This window comes from Hyla sarda, chromosome 1 (genome assembly GCF_029499605.1).
Source record: "Hyla sarda isolate aHylSar1 chromosome 1, aHylSar1.hap1, whole genome shotgun sequence".
Lineage (NCBI taxonomy): Eukaryota > Metazoa > Chordata > Amphibia > Anura > Hylidae > Hyla > Hyla sarda.
In genome coordinates, this window is record NC_079189.1 from 513253430 (window position 1) to 513279183 (window position 25754).

Sequence of the window (25754 nt, forward strand, 5' to 3'; positions counted from 1 at the left end):
TAAATAAAAAGTTACATGCACAGAGAGGTAAAGCAACCCTAAAGCATTTATGCATTCCACTATAGTTGTTCCTGATGGTACTTTGTGTGGTCCTGAGAGGCTTATTATGGTACAAGCACTGAAGCACAGGTACTGTACATTTTTCGCAGTGCTTCAAGAAGTGACTTATCTGAAATACAGAGCAATAAGTTATTTTGAGTTTTATGATAAAGCAGGATCTGTTCCTACTTTTAGAAATAGTTGGTGATTTCTGCAGAACTGAAAACTTGTGTTCCCTGAGCCTTACACAGTATGAAATGGCAGATGTTCTTCCACGTAAAATGATTGATGTGTTTTCAGAGTAATTTGTGGTTTTTGAAGGGAAAATAGCAAATATTTTAACACATTTTAAGCATCTGTAGCAATTGTTGCATTGCTTTTACAAATTTTGTGTTAACAATATTTGCTTTTTTTTGCGTGATTTGCAGCATAAGATACGGTATAATTGCTCCTGAACTGGTTATAAAAAACACAGAACAATGTTCAGGAGATTTGTGACATCTATCTGCTGCTTACTGAATGTCAAGAGAAATAGCAGCATAGCTTGGTATAGAAACATAAAGGGGTACTTCAACATCAGGTAAAAATAAATGGAAATGCTTCAGAAGCATATAGCATTGCTTAACTGTCTGCCCCATTCTGAAGCCACCAGAATCCATTTGTTTTCAGGGACCTTACCCTGTACTTCCTGACTGTACTTGCTGGTTAAGCAGTTGTGCAGTACTACAAATCCCAGAATGCATTGCTTTCCTTCAGTCCTCCCACCCTGTTTACACTAGAAAATCTTATTTAACAACAGACTGTGTCTGAGGTGTCTCCCTTCCCTGCAATCTGCTGCTCATAACCTTTTATTAGGATAGATCTGTCCCCTAACAGGATTGAAGACAGGAAGTAGGGGAAGGGTTTAGCTAGTTATAAGTGCAGGAGACAGGGAGAGAGGCTCACCGATTTCAGGTCCACAGCCCAGGCTTTCTGCTTCCTCCAGTGGATACACATTTTAAATGAAGGGTAAATAAGGGCTCCCCTCTTATCTCTAACCATTCCGTAAAGTTCTGGGCAGCTGTTTCTAGTGTACTACTGTGTGTACACTGTGCTGTCTCCTGAATGTAATCCCCCCGCCATTTAGCCTGCAGGTTTGTCATCAGCAGTAGTGCAGTGCTTAGTGTTACCCCTTCCTTGCTGTTCTGTTGTAGTTTTATTTTCTTTCTGTTCACATAAAACCTTGCAAATTCAGTTCATTAGTAACCCCACATGCCACCTAGTACTGTACTGTCAGCCCAGCACAGTGCCAGCCTGTTCAGTTCAGTGCACTTTCACCAGTACTATGTAATGACATAGCATAGAGAAGTAGGGACTGTGCTGTGATTGGCCAGACAAGTAAGGTAAAGGCTGTGCACCATGGAGGGGCTCTCAGGTACTCAATAACAGCAGTGATAAAACTAAAATCACATTGTCACCACTCACTTAATGTACCAAAAACCACACAGGTTTATAAAAATCTTTTGAAATGACAGGTAAACTTTAAAGGGGTACTCCGGTGAAAACCTTTTTTCTTTTAAATCAACTGGCTCCGGAAAGTTAAACAGATTTTTACATTATTTCTATTAAAAAATCTTAATCCTTCCTGTACTTATTAGCTGCTAAATACTACAGAGGAAATTCTTTTCTTTTTGGAATGCTCTCTGATGACATCATGAGCACAGTGCTCTTGCTGACGTTATAATAATAATAATAATAAGTCTTTATTTATTTATTGTTGTCCTTAGTGGGATTTGAACCCAAGGCCCCAGTACTGCAAGGCAGCAGTGCTAACCACTAAGCCACCATTCTGCCCTTAGCATACATCTGCTATGCACGGTTGCTAAAATGGACAGAGATGTCAGCAGAGAGCACTGTGCTCGTGATGTCATCAGTGTTCCAAAAAGAAAGGAATTTTACTCTGTAGCATTCAGCAGCTAATAAGTACTGGAAGGATTAAGATTTTTTAATAGAAGTAATTTACAAATGTGTTTAACTTTCCAGAGCCAGTTGATTTGAAAGAAAAAAAGGTTTTCGACGGAGTACCCCTTTAACTAGCAATACCTAACAAGAGCCAGCAGTCTTGTACATGGGGAGGGTCGGTGGTTTAACTTAGGTATGCTAGTACTGTATAAATAAAGATTATTGTTCTAATAATTCTGTAATATGCTCTTACTTTATACTGTTAATGGATCTGTCTTGTAAGGCTATATTATCAAGGCTGTATCTGTGAATGCCTCTGATTGTTTATAGTACAGGGTGGGCCATTTATATGGATACATGTTAATAAAATGGGAATGGTTGGTGATATTAACTTCCTGTATGTGGCACATTAGTATATGTAAGGGGGAAAAGTTTTCAAGATGGGTGGTGACCATGGCGGACATTTTGAAGTCGGCCATTTTGAATCCAACTTTAGTTTTTTCAATAGGAAGAGGGTCATGTGACACATCAAACTTATTGGGAATTTCACAAGAAAAACAATGATGTGCTTGGTTTTAACGTAACTTTATTCTTTCATGAGTTATTTACAAGTTTCTGACCACTTATAAAATGTGTTCAATGTGCTGCCCATTGTGTTGGATTGTCAATGCAACCCTCTTCTCCCACTCTTCACACACTGATAGCAACACCGCAGGAGAAATGCTAGCACAGGCTTCCAGTATCCGTAGTTTCAGGTGCTGCACATCTTGTATCTTCACAGCATAGACAATTGCCTTCAGATGACCCAAAAGATAAAAGTCTAAGGGGGTCAGATCGGGAGACCTTGGGGACAATTCAACTGGCCCACGACGACCAATCCACTTTCCAGGAAACTGTTAATCTAGGAATGCTCGGACCTGAGACCCATAATGTGGTGGTGCACCATCTTACTGGAAAAACTCAGGGAACGTGCCAGCTTCAGTGCATAAAGAGGGAAACGCATCATCATGTAGCAATTTCGCATATCCAGTGGCCTTGAGGTTTCCATTGATGAAGAATGGCCCCACTATCTTTGGACCCCATATACCACACCATACCATCAATTTTTGTGTTCCAACAGTCTTGGAGGGATCTATCCAATGTGGGTTAGTGTCAGACCAATAGCAGTGGTTTTGTTTGTTAACTTCACCATTCACATAAAAGTTTGCCTCATCACTGAACAAAATCTTCTGCGTAAACTGAGGTTCCTGTTCCAATTGTTGTTTTGCCCATTCTGCAGCACCTGAAACTACAGATACTGGAAGCCTGTGCTAGCATTTCTCCTGCGGTGTTGCCATCAGTGTGTGAAGAGTGGGAGAAGAGGGTTGCATTGACAATCCAACATAATGGGCAGCACATTGAACACATTTTATAAGTGGTCAGAAATATATAATAAATATATAATATATAATAAATAACTCAATAATAGAATAAAGTTACGTTAAAACCAAGCACAAAATAGTTTTTCTGGTGTAATTCCCAATAAATTTGATGTGTCACACGACCCTCTTCCTATTGAAAAAGCAAAAGTTGGATTCAAAATGGCTGACTTCAAAATGGCCACCATGGTCACCACCCATCTTGAAAAGTTTACCCCCTCACATATACTAATGTGTCACAAACAGGAAGTTAATATCACCAACCATTCCCATTTTATTAAGGTGTATCTATATAAATGGCCCACCTTGTATAATATATTCTATAGATTATTTCTAGGGGTAGAACAGTGACCTATGGAGGACACATGTAATGGCAAAGCTGCATAACCTGATATTAATATACTGAATCGGTTCTAATAGTAATGTTCTATTAAATATGCTGTTTATTAAACTAACTCCAAAGGTGGAGTTTCACTTTAAAGGGGTACTCCCCCAGACAGAGGTGTCAGCAGGGAGCACTGTGGTCATACAGAAAGGACATCCAAAAAGAAAAGATCTTCCTGTGGAGGGAATAGCAGCTGATAAGTATTGGAAGGATAAAGATGTTTAAATAGAAGTCATTTACAAATCTGTTTAACTTTCTGACACCAGTTGATTTCAAGAAAAATGTTTTCCAGGGGAGTACCCCTTTAAGAATCTAACTAGAATGAAAAATATTTTCTATGTGCCGCTACTTTGATCATTGCAGAAAATTGTTAATCAGATGCAAGCGATGATTTCCCTACAGGCTACGTCTGACAGGTGTTTCCAGCACATACGATACCGCCTGAGCAAGAGCCTAGCACCCACACTATGAGGTAGCCTGTACATAGCAGAAGGTGAAGACGTTGAATTTCTGATGCATTACAGCCGATACACTGTGTGAGCAATGGATGCGGAGCATATTCGGAGCATGCAGAGCATATACACTCTTATGTGACAGGGATCTGCTATGTGCAGATGTTCCCAGCACAAAAGCACTGTGCTCCTGCATGTCAAGAACATCTGGCATCTGAAGTGTTCATCTTACAGGTCCCTAAGTAAAAAGTAGCTGACAGCAGTATTCACATACCTGAAATTCAGCCTCATAATAAAGTAAATAAAGCAATATACATATTATAGTATCCAAAGGCAGGGGCATGGTAATGGGGCTCCCACTTTCTGTAAAAAAAAAAATCGGGGTTCTGAGGCTATATGGGCATATATGCGTGTGCTATATGTACACGTAGTAGGGTCTGTGGGCACATGTAGCAGTCTAATGATGTAATTGTATCGATATACTGTAGATGCCCAACCATGGCACCTAAGATGTCAGCTTATAAGTGATGACTGTTGGCACAGCTAAGGCTGTATTCACACATTCATTTTTTTTATATTGTAATTATTGAATACACAGCCAAGAATTAATTTAAAAAGAGAAGTCTCAGTCTTTCCTTTATATATGTCCTCCACTTACGATCCATTTCTGGCTTTTTATTTTATAATTGCAAGTGTATGAATGTATAACACTGAGGGTCTATTTACACGGCAGAATTTCCACTTGTGGAATTCCGCCTCAAATTAAAGCCCATAGACTTCTATGGGATTCCGCACTCCCATCCACACTTCTGAATTTCCGCTTGTGGAATTCCGCTAGCGGAATTCCGCAAGCAGAAAATCATAAGTGTGAATGGGAGGGAAGAATCCCATAGAAGTCTATGGGCTTTAATTTCTGCCGTGTGAATAGACCCTCAGGTAAATCATAACTGGAGATCCCCTTTAGGTCTGTTTCTCACCAGTGTAATACCAGTGCAGTCCATACTACTGCTACAAGTCTCGGCCAGTGCAGATCTAATGACCTGAACAGACAGCTTTCCATTCAGATCGTCAGAGCCAAGGACAGGCCAGGACTTTAAAACACCTTTCTTAAAATATAATATGCACCAAATAGGTCTTGCGGGATTAATCTAGTTGTAAAAGTTTGCCCATGCCATGCCCCTTTTTTTGGCCTAACCCATTAAATGGGTATTCCGCCCCTAGACATTTTATCCCCTATCCAAAGGATAGGGGATAAGATGTCAGATCGCCGCGGTCCCGCTGCTGGGGACCCCTGGGATCCGAGTTAGCTCTGCACGTAATGATGGGCGGTACAGGGGCCGGAACATCGTTACGTCACGGCCCTCGTGATGTCACGGCCCGCCCCTTTCAATACAAGTCTATGGGAGGGGGCGTGGCGGTCGTCACGCCCCCTCCCATAGACTTGCATTAAGGGGACGGGCCGTGATGTCACGAGGGGCGGCGCCATGACGTCACGCGGCTCCGTCCCCTGTATCGCCCGTCATTACGCACAGAGCGAACTCGGGGGACCCAGCAGCGGGACCGCGGCGATCTGACATCTTATCCCCTATCCTTTGAATAGGGGATAAAATGTCTAGGGGCGGAATACCCCTTTAAGGATGCAGCCAATTTTGACCTTAAGGACGCAGCCGTTTTTTGCAAATCTGACCACTTTAAGCATTAATAACTCTGGGATGCTTTAACTTATGAATTTGATTCTGAGATTGTTTTTTCGTGACATATTCTACTTTATGTTAGTGGTAAATTTTTGTCGATACTTGCATCATTTCTTGGTGAAAAAATCCAAAATTTCATGAAAAATTTGAAGAAAAAAAAAAAATAGAAAATAAGGAAAGTGGACATTTCAAATAAATGATATGTTGATTCACATATACAATATGTCTAGTTTGTGTTTGCATCACAAAGTTGACATGTTTTTACTTTTTGAAGACATTATAGGGCTTTTTAGTTTTGCAGCAATTTTCCAATTTTTCATGAAAATTTCAAAATCAGAATTTTTCAGGGGCCAGTTCAGTTTCAAAGTGAATTTGAGGGTCTTTATGTTAGAAATACCCTATAATGGACCCCATTATAAAAACTGCGCCCCTTAAAGTATTCAACATGGCATTCAGAAAGTTTGTTGACCCTTTAGGTGTTTCACAGGTATAGCAGCAAAGTGGAGAAAATTCAAAATCTTTATTTTTTACACTAACATGTTCTTGTAAACCCGTTTTTACAATAGGGTAATAGGTAAAAATGGCCCTAAAAATTTGTAACCCTATTTCTCTCGAGTAAGGAAATACCTCATATGTGGATGTAAAGTGATCTGCGGGCGCAGTAGGGGGGGGAATGTCTCATTTAGGAAGCTCCTATTGGGCCAGAACAGCAAAAAAAAAAAACACATGGCATACTATTTGGGAAACTACACCCCTCAAGGAACGTAACAAGGGGTACAGTGAGCAGTAACACCCCACAGGGGGTTGCCAAATTTTCACTATAGTTGGACGTGAAAATGAAAATTTTTATTTTTTTCACTAAAATGCTGGTGCAAGCCCAAATTTTTCATTTTTACAAGGGGTAAAAGGTAAAAATGTCCCCCAAAATTTGTAACCCCATTTCTCTCGAGTAAGGAAATACCTCATATCTGGATGTAAAGTGCTCTGTGGGTGCATTAGAGGGCTCAGAAGGGAAGGAGAGAAAATGGGATTTTGGATAGCGAATTTTGCTGAAATGGTTGTTGGGGGGCATGTCTCATTTAGGAAGCCCCCATGGTGCCATAACAGCAAAAAAAAAAAAACACATGGCACACTATTTTGGAAACTACACCCCTCAATGAACCTAACAAGGGGTATAGTGAGCCTTAACACCCCACAGGTAATTGACAAATTTTTGCTAAAGTTGGACGTGTGAATGAAAAAGTAAATTTTTTTTATTAAAATGCTGGTGTTATCCCAAATTTTTCATTTTTACAAGGGGTAATAGGAGAAAATGCCACAATTTCTTCTGAGTATGGAAATACCCCCCTGTGGTGCTAGGACAGTGGACCCCCTCCCCCCCCCCCCCACATGTGACCCCATTTTGGAAACTACGCCCCTCACAGAATTTAATAAGGGGTGTGTTACGCCGAGCGCTCCGGGTCCCCGCTCCTCCCCGGAGCGCTCGCTTCTCTCTCTCTGCTGCAGCGCTCCGGTCACGTCCTCTGACCCGGGGCGCTGCGATCCCGCTGCCAGCCGGGATGCGATTCGCGATGCGGGTAGCGCCCGCTCGCGATGCGCACCCCGGCTCCCCTACCTGACTCGCTCCCCGTCTGTTCTGTCCCGGCGCGCGCGGCCCCGCTCCCTAGGGCGCGCGCGCGCCGGGTCTCTGCGATTTAAAGGGCCACTGCGCCGCTGATTGGCGCAGTGGTTCCAATTAGGGTAATCACCTGTGCACTTCCCTATATTACCTCACTTCCCTTGCACTCCCTGGCCGGATCTTGTTGCACTTGTGCCTAGTGAAAGCGTTCCCTTGTCTGTTCCTAGTCCGTGTTCCTGACCTCCTGCCGTTGCCCCTGACTACGATCCTTGCCGCCTGCCCCCGACCTTCTGCTACGTCCGACCTTGCTTCTGCCTACTCCCTTGTACCACGCCTATCTTCAGCATCTTCAGCAGCCAGAGAGGTGAGCCGTTGCTAGTGGATACGACCTGGTCACTACCGCCGCAGCAAGACCATCCCGCTTTGCGGCGGGCTCTGGTGAAAACCAGTAGTGGCTTAGAACCGGTCCACTAGCACGGTCCACGCCAATCCCTCTCTGGCACAGAGGATCCACTACCTGCCAGCCGGCATCGTGACAGTAGATCCGGCCATGGATCCCGCTGAAGTTCCTCTGCCAGTTGTCGCTGACCTCACCACGGTGGCCGCCCAGCAAGCCCGACAGATCGCCCTTCTAACCCGTCAGCTGTCAGAAATGTCCACCATTTCGCACCAACTTCAGTCGCAACTTCTCCAGCAATCTTCTCCTCCGCCAGCTCCTGCACCTCCTCCGCAGCGAGCGGCCACTCCTAGCCTCCGCCTGTCCTTGCCGGACAAATTTAATGGGGACTCTAAGTATTGCCGTGGCTTTCTTTCGCAATGTTCCCAGCACTTGGAGATGATGTCGGACCAGTTTCCTACTGAAAGGTCTAAGGTGGCTTTCGTGTTCTGCCTTCTGTCTGGAAAAGCCCTGTCATGGGCCGCACCGCTCTGGGACCGCAATGACCCCGTCACTGCCTCTGTACACTCCTTCTTCTCGGAAATTCGAAGTGTCTTTGAGGAACCTGCCCGAGCTTCTTCAGCCGAGATTGCCCTGCTGAACCTGGCCCAGGGTGTTTCTTCCGTTGGCGAGTACGCCATTCAGTTCCGTGCTCTTGCTTACGAGTTGTCCTGGAATAGTGAGATTCTCTGCGCGACCTTTAAAAAAGGCCTATCCAGCAACATTAAAGATGTTCTGGCCGCACGAGAGACTCCTGCTGACCTACATGAACTCATTCATCTAGCCACTCGCATTGACATGCGTTCTTCCGGATGGCGTCTGGAGCTCCGCCTGGATATGGACTTTGTTCGCACGAAGCGTTTTTTCTCTCCGGCTCCTCTCTCCTCTGGTCCTCTGCAATCTGTTCCTGTGCTTCCCGCCGCGGAGGCTATGCAAGTTGACCGGTCTTGCTTGACACCTCAAGAGAGGACACGACGCCGCATGGAGAATCTTTGCCTGTACTATGCCGGTACCGAACACTTCCTGAAGGATTGTCCTATCCGTCCTCCCCGCCTGGAAAGACGTACGCTGACTCCGCACAAAGGTGACACAGTTCTTGATGTCAACTCTGCTTCTCCACGCCTTACTGTGCCTGTGCGGATATCTGCCTCTACCTTCTCCTTCTCTACTATGCTCTTCTTGGATTCCGGATCTGCAGGAAAAATTTTTTTGGCCTCTCTCATCAACAGGTTCTACGTTCCTGTGACCAGTCTCGCCAGACCCCTCTACATCTATTGTTTTTACAATAAAAGATTGGACTGTCTCGTACGTTTCCACACAGAACCCCTCCTAATTTGCATCGGACCTCATCACGGAAAAATTGAGTTTTTTTTCCCCAGGTTCTTTGGCCCCAAGAAGAGGGGGAGACCCAAGGGGGGGGGGTACTGTTACGCCGAGCGCTCCGGGTCCCCGCTCCTCCCCGGAGCGCTCGCTTCTCTCTCTCTGCTGCAGCGCTCCGGTCACGTCCTCTGACCCGGGGCGCTGCGATCCCGCTGCCAGCCGGGATGCGATTCGCGATGCGGGTAGCGCCCGCTCGCGATGCGCACCCCGGCTCCCCTACCTGACTCGCTCCCCGTCTGTTCTGTCCCGGCGCGCGCGGCCCCGCTCCCTAGGGCGCGCGCGCGCCGGGTCTCTGCGATTTAAAGGGCCACTGCGCCGCTGATTGGCGCAGTGGTTCCAATTAGGGTAATCACCTGTGCACTTCCCTATATTACCTCACTTCCCTTGCACTCCCTGGCCGGATCTTGTTGCACTTGTGCCTAGTGAAAGCGTTCCCTTGTCTGTTCCTAGTCCGTGTTCCTGACCTCCTGCCGTTGCCCCTGACTACGATCCTTGCCGCCTGCCCCCGACCTTCTGCTACGTCCGACCTTGCTTCTGCCTACTCCCTTGTACCACGCCTATCTTCAGCATCTTCAGCAGCCAGAGAGGTGAGCCGTTGCTAGTGGATACGACCTGGTCACTACCGCCGCAGCAAGACCATCCCGCTTTGCGGCGGGCTCTGGTGAAAACCAGTAGTGGCTTAGAACCGGTCCACTAGCACGGTCCACGCCAATCCCTCTCTGGCACAGAGGATCCACTACCTGCCAGCCGGCATCGTGACAGGGTGCAGTTAGCATTTACACCCCACTGGCGTTTGACAGATTTTTTGAAGAGAAAAAATTACATTTTTCATTTTCACGGACTACTGTTCCAAAAATCTGTCAGACACCTGTCGGGTGTAAATGCTCACTGCACCCCTTACTACATTGCATGAGGGGTGTAGTTTCCAAAATGGGGTCGCATGTGGGGGGGTTCCGCTGTTCTGGCACCATGGGGGCTTTGTAAACACACATGGCATACAATTCCAGCCAAATTCTCTCTCAAAAAGCCCAATGGCACTCCTTCTCTTCTGAGCATTGTAGTTCGCCCGCAGAGCACTTTACATCCACATATGGGATATGTTCTTATTTAGAAAAAATGGTGTTACAAATTTTGGGGGTCTTTTTCTCCTATTACCCTTTGTGAAAATAAAAACGTTGGGGTAACACCAGCATTTTAGTGAAAAAAAATCAGATTTTTCATTTTCACGTCCAACTTTAACGAAAATTTGTCAAACACCTGTGGGGTGTTAAGGCTCACTATACCCCTTGTTACATTCCGTGAGGGGTGAAGCTTCTAAAATAGGGTCACATGTGGGTGATTTATTTTGCGTTTATGTAAGAACCGCTGTAACTATCAGCCACCCCTGTGCAAATCACCAATTTAGACCTCAAATGTACATAGTGCGCTCTCACTCCTGAGCCTTGTTGTGCCCCCGCAGAGCACTTTACACCCACATATGGGGTATTTCCGTACTCAGGAGAAATTACGCTACAAATTTTGGGGGTCTTTTTTCCTTTTACCTCTTGTAAAAATGAAAAGTATGGGGCAACACCAGCATGTTAGTGTAAATTTTTTAAATTTTTTTACACTAGCATGCTGGTGTAGACCCCAACTTTACCTTTTCATATGGGATAAAAGGAGAAAAAGCCACCAAAAATTTGTTAGCCAATTTATCCTGAGTACGGAAATACCTCATATGTGGCCCTAAACTGTTGCCTTGAAATACAACAGGGCTCTGAAGTGAGAGAGCGCCATGTGCATTTGAGGCCTAAATTAGGGATTTGCATAGGGACGGACATAGCAGTGTTCCCCAAACAGGGTGCCTCCAGCTGTTGCAAATTTTCCCAGCATTCCTGAACAGTCAATGGCTGTCCGGCAATACTGGGAGTTATTTTGCAACAGCTGGAGGCTCTGTTTTGGAAACACTGCCATATGAGACGTTTTTCATTTTTATTGGGGGGTGGGGGAGTGGGGGGCGGTGTAAGGGGGTGTATATGTAGTGTTTTACCCTTTATTTTGTGTAGTGTAGTGTTTTTAGGGTACATTCGCACTGGTGGGTTGCTGCAGCTCAAATTTAAGGCAGGAAACTCACTGTAAACCCGCCCGTGTGAATGTACCCTGTACATTCACATGTGGGGGCCATACTTCCAGCTGTTGCAAAACTACAACTCCCAGCATGCACTGACAGACCGTGCATGCTGGGAGTTGTAGTTATGCAATAGCTGGAGGCACACTGGTTGGGAAACACTAAGTTAGGTAACAGACTACCGCAGTGCTTCTGCACCAGTGTACCTCCAGCTGTTGCAAAACTACAACTCCCATCATGCATGGTCTGTCAATGCATGCTGGGAGTTGTAGTTTTGAAACAGCTGGAGGCACACAGGTTGGGAAACACTGAGTTAGAAAACAGACAGTGTTTCCCAGCCAGTGTGCCTCCAGTTGTTGTAAAACTACAACTCCCAGCATGCCCAGACAGCCTTTGGCTATCTGGGCATGCTGGGAGTTGTAGTTGTGAAACTACAATGCAGCAGTGAAGATCACTTACCAGATTTTCACTGCTGCATTCTACTGCTGCCGGTCCCCTGCTGTCTGACACCGGTCCTCCCCACCGCTGGTCCCCCGCTGTCTGCCGCCGGTCCCCTGCTGTCCCCCCGCTGTATGCCGCCAGTAACCGCCACCACCATCTTTTCCCCGTTCTGCCCGGACTTCCAGAGCGGGAATCTCAACTTTGACCCTGCCTCCACCCGTGAAGGAGTTAAGTTCAGGGTCACACAGGGCATATCTGCAGTGTATTTCATGTTGTGGGTGTGGCTGCGGTTGGGTAGCTCATAGTGGTGGATTTCTAGGGCAGGGAATCCACCACTACGAGCGGACACAAAAGGCTACTTTGCGTTCCTCTTGTGACTGCTCTTGGTGCATCTGCAGTGTGAAATAAACTGCAGATGCTCCCCATGTGACCCCGCCCTAATGATTTTTATGTTTCTTTTTCCACTGAAAAAGAGGCATGGCATGGACAAACTTTTGCAACTAGATTAATCACGCAATATGCTGTGGATGTGCCCCGTGTGACACTGCCCTAACAGTCAAAAAATTTCTGCAACTTTATAAATGCAGGCAAATAAACACATGCCAAATTTAGGCACATCAGGGTACAAACTTATAACGCAACAGTCATAGTAAATGCAGGCCATTTTTTTATTAGTGAATAAGCTTGTGTCCCCGGTCTTGCCGCCTTCACACAGCTCAGCATTTAGATTTATGCCACATAGCAGAGCACCACAGCCCCTACTGATGTGTTAGCATTCATGGGAGTGGTACTTCTACAGCACACATATTTTTCCCGATTTTCTCAGTATTTATATGTCACTATTAATTGTCTTTGTCTGGGTTTATTGGCACTGCTGTTCTGTTTAGTACAATTCCACCAGACAAAAAAAAGTTTTTGTAAGCGAGACTTTTATTACATTCTCTGTTTTCTCATGTGGTGGAATTGTAAAATGAGGTCAGATGACTGGTAAATGGGATAAAAGTGAAAAAGATTAATAAATGTGCCAAAGCCTCTCTTTAATTGGAGTTGAAGCATATGTCGCAGGTATGCAAATATGTCCCAGATGTTCTGCCTTGGCAAGTGCCTAAAGTTTGCCTGATTGCCACAAGGCAGCTATTAGTCCTGTAACCTTTAGACACAGGGGTAAATGTGGTCTTAGGTGGCACAAAGCAAAAGCACCTGTTTTATATTCTACAAAGACCTCTAGTAGGCCCGGCATAAGCCCGTCCATATGTTTCCACTTAGCAGATTGTGGGGTGATTATAAAAAGTGTCTGTCTTTAAGCCAGCGGAGATATCAGTCCCTTTCTCACAAGCCAGTTCGGTGGCTGTCAATATAGTTCATGTGGGCATTCTTGCGCCAGCTTTGTTTGATGTGTGACCGGACAGATTGTTCTGCCCTGACTCTTTCTGTGATATGGTCTCACAATTACCACCAGCCAGAAAGCATGGAATTTTTTTTGCCATTACTTATAATAATAGACAGTGACTGTACGAAAGAGATTGCCAGCGATTTAGTAATGCATACAAGAGGCTTTATTAGGGCAAGGAGACTGGGCTTGTAATAGAGGACTTGTCAGCTCTTAGGAAATTACAAACAGGCTTTGCTGTTCAATGTGCAAATTGATCAGATCATTTTTTTCTTCGTACATGCTGGAAACGTTGTTGAAGCCGTGTTTCTCTGCCTATTTATCATGGTAACCACATATGGAATAGAGAACATATATCACGGTACTCTCAAAGATCATACAAACATACAGATGTTCTAGAGTAAAGACAAGCTTGTCAAATGGAGAAGAGAGGACTTTTTATTTGGCACAACCAGTGCTGGCACCACCATCATGTTAATAAATCAGTATGCCACTGATACCAGACCTGTCCGTTAGGTCAGTATGACAGCGGAGGCTGCATGAGGACCTGGGGCAACACATCGGAATCAGGATCTGGGATAGGCGGGGACAGCATGGCGGCATCATCACGCCATGACTGTCCCACCCAGTGGTGTAGCTATAGAGGTCGCAACAGTTGCCATTGCGACCGGGCCCCTTAGCAAGGGGGGTCCGCAGGCCGGGGCCATCATCATGTTAATAAATCAGTATGGTATTTTTTTACACATACGCCATTGACCATAAAGTTCAATTAACATAAAATGTTTATAATTTGGACATTTACACACGCGGCGATACCACATATGTTTATTTTTATTATGTTTACATATTTTTATATGGAATTCTGGAAAAGGGGAGTGATTTAAACTTTTAATATGGAAGGGGTTAATGGGTGTTTTTTAAACTTGTATTAAACTTTTCTTTTACACTTTATTAGTCCCTTAGGGGACTTTTAGGAGGAATCATTAGACTCCTCATGCAGGTCAATGTAGTTCCATAGAACTCTATTGATCTGTGTGCTCTGTGCTCGAGTGATAAAGCCTGGTCAAGCCAGGCTCTATCAATCACAGAGCCACGGACCACACTACAGGAGAGGTAAGCCCTCCGGGGTAAGCGCTGCGGGGGGGGGGGGGGGGGGGGAGGGGCGATCTACTCCACCCGACCACCAGGGACTGGTTAAAGGTCCCTTTATATGCTGCTGTCAGCCTTGACAGCGGCAATATAAAGGGTTAATAGTTGGCCACGGCGATCACCGCATGTCAGCTATTGACGGGGGCCCTTAGCTACAATAATCAGCTGGCGACCAGCCGGTATGGCACAGGATCGAGTCGGGAGCCTGCACCATACACAGTTAAAGGAAGATACACGTGGCCCAGGATAATTTTTCTCATCAGGGCCCTGTGGTTTCTAGCTACGCCCCTCGGCACAACTCATAATATTATAAGGTATAATCTGTGACCGTGCATGAGCAATGTGGCCCAGTGTGACTTGTAGCTTCTGGGCCCAGGTGCAAAATGTACCAATTATAATATTGGTCTCTTATGGGGCAGATGCCTTGTGACCCCAGTACGACTGCTACCTCTGCCCCACCTACAGTTATGCTTCGTCACTGCTCCAATGTACATGGATTTGTGTGGTTACAAGGGGCTGTAAATGGGCCGTCACAGAATGATAAAAAAATAGATGATAGAATCTCTTTTTTTAATTCTATTTTTAGAAAAAGTAACAAAGGAAATGACCGGAAATTACATAATCTAGATCAGTGTTTCCCAAGCAGTGTTCCTCCAGCTGTTGCAAAACTACAACTCCCACCCAGCAGCTGTCCGTGCATGCTGGGAGATGTAGTTTTGCAACAGCTGGAGGCACACTGGTTGTGACACAATGATCTAGATGATCAAAAAGTAGCTCGGGAGCCACACGTGGCTCGCAACCCCATATTGTGTGGCTCACCTGAGTTATGGCCATAGGTACTGGCAAATGACATTATTGAAGACATATTTTTTGGATGGCATAATATACAGTCAAAAGTTTGATTAGCAATTGTTTGCACTTTTATGATTTCTTCATGTACTGTACATCTCCTCCATTCTTAAGTTTAATGTGGCACCTGACCATTACTAAAAGATTAATGTTCTCAAGGGACAAAAGGTTGGTGACTTCTGACCTCTGCACACAGTATTTTTGGCTGCTGTAGCCTACATGCTTCATATCTTTGCATATTTGCACATGACACGGGACACTTAATTTATACATTTACTTTATTTCTTAGTTGTGCCTGCGCTTTAATAGTGCACCTCACAGTAAATACTTCATTTCTTTTTAGTGATGTTTGTTTTCTTCCTTATCAATCAAGTATGTTTTTTCCTTTGTGCAATTCTTGTATCAATAAAATTTTATTGTACATTACATACATGTATTTACATGTATTTGTATCATTTTTTTGATAAGTGACTCTGTTGTTTGCTCTTTTGTAGTTTTGTAAATTTTGGAGTTCACCCAATAAGCATGGTCAGACTACTGGGGGCTACTATAGCGATAAACTAATTTCCCTGACAATTTTCCTGATTATTTGGGTTATTTATAATGATCAGGATTGGGTACTGAGTAACGTAACGGTACTGCTGACCGGAAGAAGCGTCTGATATGACGTGAAACTAGTTGTCATCCAGTGGTACACCCCCACTCCATGAGACTCAGGCCTCCGGCTTCCTGCACATCAAGCTGCTATTGCCTTATTTACAAGTTACTACAATAAAGAATCTCCTCTTTTTTGGCAACCTAACCTTGGGTGAGTGCAGCTTTCTTTTGCCTTTCTTCATTGCAAATTATTCTGTTGCCCTGTCTACTTTTATTTAAAGCTGGCACCCCCTCGTTTTGTCTAGTAGTTACACATGAACTGTGATTGCGCTATATCCAGCCTTCGCTAGGTGTTGTACATATTGCACATGCCCCAGGTGCAGTGCCTGATTGCCCCACTTTTTTTCTCTTAGTTTTTCTATTAAACATATAAGTTTAACATGGTAGCCTATGGGTGATGAATGCCATTGTATGGTGTCCATCACAAGCTTTTCAATATCTATTCATAACTTATCCATTAAAATGGCAGTCTAGCATATAAGTAAACTAGTGGTGTGGTGCATAGAACCCGTGAAGAAATTGACTAGACAATGGAAGAGCTGGTGAGGGAATGGCCCGAAACCTTGAGCTGTGGAAAAAGTTCTCTGGCACATAGCAGAGCTAGCATTAACAGTGGATCAATATATAGAGCTGGTGAAGTTTTCAACCTTCATTCCCCCTCAGTACAGCGAGTCATACACATCATATATATTTTGGCAAAACCCTCTGGTTTTGACAGAACCAGTTGACCAGTTGGCCTTGGGAGTGGTACTTGATGGTAGATCTCAGGGGAGAAAGGGATTAGGCATGTTGGTTTTCAACTTCCCTATTCTTTTTGTTCTCATTGAGATAAGCTGCTGCAGCTTCTTCCCCCTCTCTATTCAGAACACATGCACAGTCAGCCAAGCTGAGAGTGTATGTGTATGGGCATTGGAAATGGTAGCTTTTGGACAAACCAATGTTTAGGCTATAGCTATCCTATGTGTATGGTCTCCTTTAGCCAGCAAACAGTCCATGCTATGTATGCTAATGAAATGTTTTAGAGCTTGCTGTATTGTTAGTCACAGTTATGGAATCCAGTATATTGCAGGAGGATTGAAAGTGAGATAAAAGGTAAGAAACAGAGGCATAGCAACTGGTAGGGATAAGGGGAGCATCTTCCCCAGTTCTGCCTGCTGTTCCAACTTAAAAAGTGGGAAGCAGACTGTGGATGCTGCTCCTAGTGCTCTGCATGTGGCTTACACTGGGGAGAGAAGAAGCCAGTGCGGCTAGACGTTGAGCACTAGATGCAGCCTGTCTGTCTTGGCCTGGCTGTGCTAATTCTTCCTCCCCACTTTAAATGTATGTAATCAGCGAAGAGCATGTACATCTGTGGGGCAGCTGATGCAGCTATCGCAACTTCTTTCTGTCTCAATGGGAGTCTGTGGGTACAGGGGTCTGGAACAGAGGGGTCTGAGGGACAGGGCTCTAAAAGAGAGGGGTCTGGGGGGGTCTGGAAAGGAGGGGTGTAGGGACAGGGGTCTGGAGAAAAGGGCTCTGGGGACAGGGGTCTGGAAAAGAGGGCTCTGGGGACAGGGGTCTGGAGAAGAGGGGTCTGGAGGACATAGCGATGTGGAGGACCGTGTGGTCTAGGGTACATTTGGGGGACAAAGCGATCTTGGGGACAGAGAGGTCTGGAGGACAGAACGTTCTGGGGGCATAAGCAATCTAGAGGAAATAGATGTCTAAAGGACAAAACTTTCTGGGGACATAAGCAGTCTGGAGAACAGAGCGGTCTGGGGAACAGATTGTTCTGGGGTACGAGGGTTCTGAAGAACAGAACAGTCTGGAGGACAGGGGTGTGGGAGCTCCGCCATTACATAGCCACGCTGTCTTAAATGCTCCCCCCCTCCCAGATTTGTGGGGGTTCCCTCACCCCTGGAAATTCATATATGGAATCGGTGTGTTTTTATATATCCACTGATATCAGTAGTTCAGGGGTTGGTTTTTATATTGACAAGAGTCTCTGCAGGTTCTTCTAGAGATTAGCATGATATATGTCATCACTTTGGCTCTGTCTGTTGCATATTTTCAAAGAGACTTATACCTTAATTCACCATGAAGAAGCCTTACAGAATGCATTGGTATTGGTAGACCGTCGAGCTGGAGTCTGGCTAAGTAATTGAATAGGAAAAGAAGCCGTTTTCAGTTCAAGTCTTCGTTCACAGCTGTTCCATTGTCTCCTTTCTGATGGCCTAGCACCCTTTGCTCTTGGCATTGGATTTTCAGTGCCTACTGCCAAGTGGAACTTTGCTGGCTCAGCTCCCACTCTCCCTGCCACCTATCAGCTAAACAAGGGCAGAAATTAGAAAACTGATGCCAGAAAGGAAACCAGCTGCTCATGACCCCGACCTGGTTTTGGCTTCATTTTCCGATACTGAGACCAGCTTAAATATGAGCTGACTTCTGTAACTGAGGAGCAGAAAAGTACTAGCACACCTTGAAATGAAATCTGCATAGCTTCAAATAAGAGGACAGTGGAACTGTTGTTATACAGCTCGGTAAGCCATAATAGTATGCCCAGCTTTACTTTATTCTATAGCAGCAATGTATACATACAGATAGCAGAATTGTACGTATACAAATATGTGAAGCCATAGGAACAGTAAACTGCTTACTGTAGCATAAAGACTGGTGGAAATTTATCAAAACCTGTGAAGAGGAAAAATGGTGCAGTTGCCCATCTCCCCTATGTCTGTTATAAATGAAGTGGGTTACATTGTGTGTAAGCATCTCTAAGGCATGTGAAAAATGTTTAATTTAAAAATGTAACATGTAAAGTATATTTATTCTTTGTCCCTGCATCTAGGTGTTCCTATCTGCTCTTAGCAGCTTATCTACAGTAAATACACACTCCAATGGTATATTTGTACGCTTGCCGTATCACACAATATGTCTGAGATATGAGAAATTATAGTATGAGCTTAGGGCTCTATTCACTATAGTACACTGAATCTTGGTGACTGATATAGTGGGGACAATACATATTGCTAAGAAAAGATTGTGAACAGTAGCCTGTATTTTAAGTTCCCTGGATATAAAGGGTGGGCCATTTATATGGATACACCTTAATAAAATGGGATTGGTTGGTGATATTAACTTCCTGTTTGTGGCATATTAGTATATGTGAGGGGGGAAACTTTTCAACTTGGGTGGTGACCATGGCGGCCATTTTGAAGTCGGCCCCTTTAATAGGAAGAGGGTCATGTGACACATCAAACTTATTGGGAATTTCACAAGAAAAAAAATGATGTGATTGGTTTTAATGTAACTTTATTCTTTCATGAGTTATTTACAAGTTTCTGACAACTTATAAAATGTGTTCAATGTGTTTCCCATTGTGTTGGATTGTCAATGCAACCCTCTGCTCCCACTCTTCACACACTGATAGCAACACCGGAGGAGAAATGCTAGCACAGACTTCCAGTATCCGTAGTTTCAGGTGCTGCACATCTCGTATCTTCACAGCATAGACAATTGCCTTCAGATGACCCCAAAGATAAAAGTCTAAGGGGGTCAGATCGGGAGACCTTGGGGGCCATTCAACTGGCCCACGACGACCAATCCATTTTCCAGGAAACTATTCATCTAGGAATGCTCGGACCTGAGACCCATAATGTGGTGGTGCACCATCTTGCTGGAAAAACTCAGGGAACGTGCCAGCTTCAGTGCCTAAAGAGGGAAACACATCATCATGTAGCAATTTCGCATATCAAGTGGCCTTGAGGTTTCCATTGATGAAGAATAGCCCCACTATCTTTGTACCCCATATACCACACCATACCATCAATTTTTGTGTTCAAACAGTCTTGGAGGGATCTATCCAATGTGGGTTAGTGTAAGACCAATAGTGGTGGTTTTGTTTGTTAACTTCACCATTCACATAAAAGTTTGCCTCATCACTGAACAAAATCTTCTGCGTAAACTGAGGGTCCTGTTCCAATTTTTGTTTTGCCCATTCTTCAGCAACTGAAACTACGGATACTGGAAGCCTGTGCTAGCATTTCTCCTGCGGTGTTGCTATCAGTGTGTGAAGAGTGGTAGAAGAGGGTTGCATTGACAATCCAACATAATGGGCAGCACATTGAACACATTTTACAAGTGGTCAGAAACTTGTAAATAACTCATGAAAGAATAAAGTTACGTTAAAACCAAGCACATCATTGTTTTAAATTCCCAATAAGTTTGATGTGTCACATGACCCTCTTCCTACTGGAAAAATAAAAGTTGGATTCAAAATGGCCGGGTCACCACCCATCTTGAAAAGTTTCCTCCCTCACATATACTAATGTGCCACAAACAGGAAGTTAATATCACCAACCATTCCCATTTTATTAAGGTGTATCCATATAAATGGCCCACCCTGTACACATATATCTACATAGGTCCATCAGCATGGGATATATCCAAACCTACATCCAAAAACAATCTCCCATGCAGTACCCCAAATTTGTGCTAAATGTTTATATTCCTGGCAATGAAAATTTTATAAGCAAGATACCATTCACCACAACAAAAACTTGTTTGTATTGAGTCTAATTGTAAGTGTCTGTTTTATTAAAAAGTGTCTTCCATGCTTCGTTGGTTGTGATCTATTCCCAATAGTGACCAAGTGCCGCTGTACTGGGAGGAGAGGTCAGACACACTAGTTTAGCAAGTCAGTACCTTGCTCTCTAAATATACATTTGTAAAAAAAAAAAAAAAAAAAAAGCTCTGCCAGCACAATGTGACATAAGTTCCCTGCTACAGAGAGGAGAATGATCATGATCTGCTAGGACCAGAATTTTTTGCAGGCTTATTTTCCCTTATAAAAGGAGCTGTCAGATCACACTGCTCGGAATAATAATCATCAGCAAAAAACGACTAATTGCTCGAGGAGGAAACTCCTTTGATGAAAAAATAATGGAGACCTCAATGCTATGTGTGTCAGTGTGTATAAAAGTAGAATGTGTTAAAAGGTAAAGTGTGGTATGAATTAATGCGGTCAATCTATTTGTTCATATATTCTATTGAGGAAAGAGGTCACGACGGGGGCAGCATCTCACATAGGATTTACTTTCCTCTGTACTTGCAAATACATCTTCAATGTATCATTTTTAATATTATCGTATTTAACACTCTCCCAGGTTTACAGTTAAGTCATCACCTCCGGCAGTGAGTGTACTGAGAAATAGAAATCTCTTGCACTATTGAAAATCCGCCAGCAATCTGTTTATTTTCGAGCTCACCCAGCTATCACTAATGTGATTTAAATATCAATGTCAACTTGGGAGAAAATAACATTTTAACTCAACTGTTTCTCTGTATCACATAAAGTTCAGGGATTAGATTCTGCAAAGTTCCCCAAATGCACAGTGAAGTCCAAACCAAAGAAATTATTGCAGCATATAATTTAGCATACCGTATATACTCGAGTATAAGCCGTCCCAAATATAAGCCGAGGACCCTAATTTCACCCCAAAAACCCAGGAAAAGTTATTGACTCGACTATAAGCCTAGGGTGGGAAATACATCATCCCCCCATGTCATGATCCAAACCCCCATCATCATCCAGACCCCCATCATCATCCAGACCCCCATCATCATCCAGACCCCCATCATCATCCAGACTTCCGTCATCCAGACCCCCGTCATCATGACCCTGTCATCATCACCCCGTCATCATCACCCTGTCATTATCACCCTCGCCATCATCACCCTCGCCATCATCCCCCTCGTCATCATCCCCCCCTTCATCATCACCGCCTGTCAATCCCTTCAGTGGTCTTAAATCTGCGGACCTCCAGATGTTGCAAAACTAGAACTCCCAGCATGCCCTGACAGCCATCATCCAGACCCTCTTTTGTTTTCTACTCCTCTCCCCTCGGTAGGAAGGAAGGGTGAGCTGGTCTGGGCCATCCATCTTTGGCCATCTATGCTGCAGGGACCGTCCGGTGGGGAGGGTTAGTCGTTCTGGGCTGTCCATCTTCACCGGGAAGCCCTCTTCTCCGCTCCGGGCCGGCCCCGGACTAGTGACGCTGCCCTTACGCTACCGAGCAGGGATGTCACGGACGTCTGCTGTGCACGGACGTCCCTGCGCGTTGTCGTCAAGGCAACGTCACTAGTCCGGGCCTGGCGCGGAGAAGAGGGCCTCCCGGTGAAGATGGAGGCCCGGAACGACAAACCCTCCCTACCGGACGGTCCCTGCAGCCTAGATGGCCGAATATGGATGACCCGGACCAGCTCACCCTTCCTTCCCACCAAGGGGAGGTGAGTAGAAAACAAAAGGGGGGTCTGGATGATGATGATGATGATGATGAAGGCCGCAGTGGTCTTCAACCTGCGGACCTCCAGATGTGTCAAAACTACAACTCCCAGCATGCCCGGACAGCCGATGGCTGTCCGGGCATGCTGGGAGTTGTAGTTTTGCAACATCTGGAGGTCCGCAGATTGAAGACCACTGAAGCGATTGACAGGTGGAGAAGGACAGCCGGGACCATCCCCTCACAGCTAAAGCCAGAAACGTTTTTTGTTCACTAGAGTATAAGCCGAGGGGGGCATTTTCAGCACGAAAAATCATGCTGAAAAACTCGGCGCATACTCGATTATATACGATATTCTATATTTTAGAAGTGTAGCATTGGTTGTAAAAAGATGGAGAAACACACTAGACGGCAGACTATGGGGAAGCAATAGCAAGACAAAGTTAGAACTACATAGTTTGGATTTTAGCTATTTGCCAAAAACATAGAACTGTAAAACTGTAAAATTCTCTGCCTGAGGAGGTGGTCATGGTGAACTCTGTAAAAGAATTTAAAAGGGGCTGGATGGATTTTTGGAGAGTGATAACATTACAGGTTATGAAAACTAGATTTATAGGGACAGAAGGTTGATCCAGGGATTTATTCTGACTTATTTGGTTGGGAAGGAATTTTTACCTCTAGAATGAGGGTTTTTGCCTTCCTCTGGATCAACTCAGTTGAACTTGATGGACTCTGGTCTTTTCTCAACCTTGTGAACAATGTTACTATGTTACTTTCTTATTATGAAAATGTGTGGTGTCCAAGAGCAGAGTCTCCCTGTGCTACTCTGAACACTCTTCTGGTGGCTGTAGCCTCAAAGGTTTTCTGCTCTGTTTTAATTCCATATCTTTAAAGGGTAGCTCCCACCATCCATTTTTTTTCTGTCCCTGCCTATTGCCCATCTATCCCTAACCCCCTTCCTGCCTTTACATTTTTTTTTATTACTGTATATTAAAAATGGCTTTTTATTTGCCTGGTAGTGTGCTCACTACCAGACAGACTTCCCCAACGTCACTGATGCCTGCTGGGGCCGACACTTCCACCCTTAGTTCACTATACAGTGTGCCTCCAGCTGTTTCACCACTACAACTCCCAACTTGTCCTGACATCTACTGGCTGTCAGGGCATGCTGGGAGTTGTAGTGGTGAAACAACTGGAGGCCCCCTGTGTTGAAAACAATAACTTTGTTAGCGCCACAGCGCTACACCGAACCCCGCTCTCTCCCCTCTCTGTTGAAATCAATAGTTTTGTATGGGCTGCAGCGCTACCCTGAACCCCGATCTCTCCCCTCTCTGTTGAAATCAATAGCTTTGTATGGGCCGCGGCGCTACACCAAACCCCGCTCTCTCCCCCCCCCCCACCCCATGTTGAAATCAATAGTTTTGTATGGCCCGCTGCGCTACCCATACATAAGTACTACAACATATTAAAAAAAAAAAGTTTGGTGACAGTGCCCATTTAAGCGTATTACAATGCAAATGTATTTTTCTGTGTCTTTATACACAGTCTACATGTATTATGTCTGATATAAATAAAAGGGGTTAACACTCTCTTCCCAAAGCCTTCTATAGCCTTCTAAAGCCTGTTGGCTAAGGGTTGTCCTGTCTCTACCCCAATCCCCAGGTATTATCCTAAAGCACATGGTCAGACTAGCCCTGGTCTCTGGTTAGGAAACATGTTCCGTTAGGAACTGGCCTCTGGTCAGAGATTACAGAGACTAAATTACATGCTGCATCTCTCACTTTTAGAGGGAGTTTGCCTCCATGTTCGATATTTCAGCACAAGGCAGCAAAGCTGTAACCTGTCTGGCATTTCCCACTACAGGGATACCACAAGTGGTAACATTAGGGACAAAGACAAACCAAACGGGCCCAATTGCAAAGTTATGACTTGGTTGTGCACACCCTGTGCGCACGCCTATGCTTGGTGCAACTATTTCTCAGGACCTGGAGCGACAGATTTCACATATTGTGATACCTTTCTGGATTCAGTCCAAGAAGCCTGTATCTCTGATTACCCGAGGAAACATAAGTGAGGGAAGGTTTAGAGGAGAACAAGCCTGGCTACACCATAGATGAAACACATAGCACAGGTTAGCCGAAAGCCTCTGAGTCTTACACGTATTACAAGGGTGAATCATCTTAAATCTCAGGAGGACTACAAGTCTCATAATAACCAAATCTCTAGTCTACCAATTACTCCAGGACTGTGACAGTGATAAATTACCAGTTAACACTTAAACTACCAAGTGTTCCTCAAGTACTATGGCCCAGATTTATCAAACTGTGTGACAGAAAAAATAGAGAAATTTCCCCACAGCAACCAATCACAGCTCAGCTTTCACTTTACCAGAGCTCGTTAGCTGAGCTGTGATTGGTTGCTGGGGGAAAATGTCTCTATTTTTTCTGTCACACAGTTTGATAAATCTGGGCCTATGTTCTCAAATCTGCATTCATTCACCTGTATTGCATCTGTATCAAAAGTGAATAACAAGTTGTTTTCTGTAATCCCTGGCTTTAGAGGTACTGTTTTTACTGGGCCTTGGTACTACACTAAATTTGTTTGTAGTCTGTTACCGTGGAGACACAGAGGTCTGCATAGGAGCCATGCATATAAATAAACATGGTGTATGCTCAGGACATGGAATCTTCCTATTCATGGAATAGTCCTATGTAACTGTAAACTGTATAAGGAAACATGTAAGTGTCCCTCTTTTTTAGGGACGAAAAATATAGAAGACTATTAATGGAGCTTGTGTTTCATTTATGAGACTAATAAATAATAGATTATGTCCTATCATATGTCAAAGTCACATTTTACATATTTGTTTGCCATATAAAAACATATTTGTTTGCCATATAAAAACAAATATAGCATTTATATTGTAGCAAGTATATGTAATAATGCCCATTCTGTTATAGTATTATATCAGAGTGACCCAAAGCTACCTTCTAATTCAGTGGTCTTCAACCTGCGGACCTCCAGATGTTTCAAAACTACAACTCCCAGCATGCCCGGACAGCCGATGGCTGTCCGGGCATGCTGGGAGTTGTAGTTTTGCAACATCTGGAGGTCTGCAGGTTGAAGACCTCTGTTCCAATTCCTGGTTTTCAACAGTAAAGAGAGTAGAATCTGGACTAGCCATGGGCAAAGTAAGGCACCAGGAACGCCCACAAGGGAAGTAATATAATATGATTTACTATTATTCTCTTTTTGCATATATGATGTATGATATATATATATATATATATATATATATACTGCAATCTGAACTTTTCTTTTTTCACCTTGTGGTTGTTTCTTTTTTTACATTATAGTTATATTATTTTAAGATCCAAAATAGAATTATTATGTAATTTAAGAATATTTGGCATGATGAGAACAAACCAACAAAACTGTAAATTAGTCTAAAGCTTAAAAAAAAAGTACAGGTACACTAAATGAACTAAATGTGCAAGCATACCTTACTGTGTTTCTATCACAAACACAGAAACAGTCC

At 44.2% G+C, this 25754-nt stretch overlaps 1 protein-coding gene and 1 long non-coding RNA gene across 7 annotated transcripts in view; one reads left to right on the forward strand and one right to left on the reverse strand.

Moving 5' to 3' along the window:
• MCTP1 (multiple C2 and transmembrane domain containing 1) overlaps positions 1-25754 on the forward strand; it is an 822947-nt gene that overhangs the window by 728281 nt on the left and 68912 nt on the right. The gene's annotated exons all lie outside the window — the stretch shown is intronic.
• Positions 35-24964, reverse strand: LOC130290396 (uncharacterized). The gene is made up of 3 exons (XR_008847594.1): positions 24716-24964; positions 18022-18262; positions 35-169 (listed from the first exon to the last, which is right to left on the reverse strand). It is a non-coding gene; the product is annotated as an uncharacterized LOC130290396 (long non-coding RNA).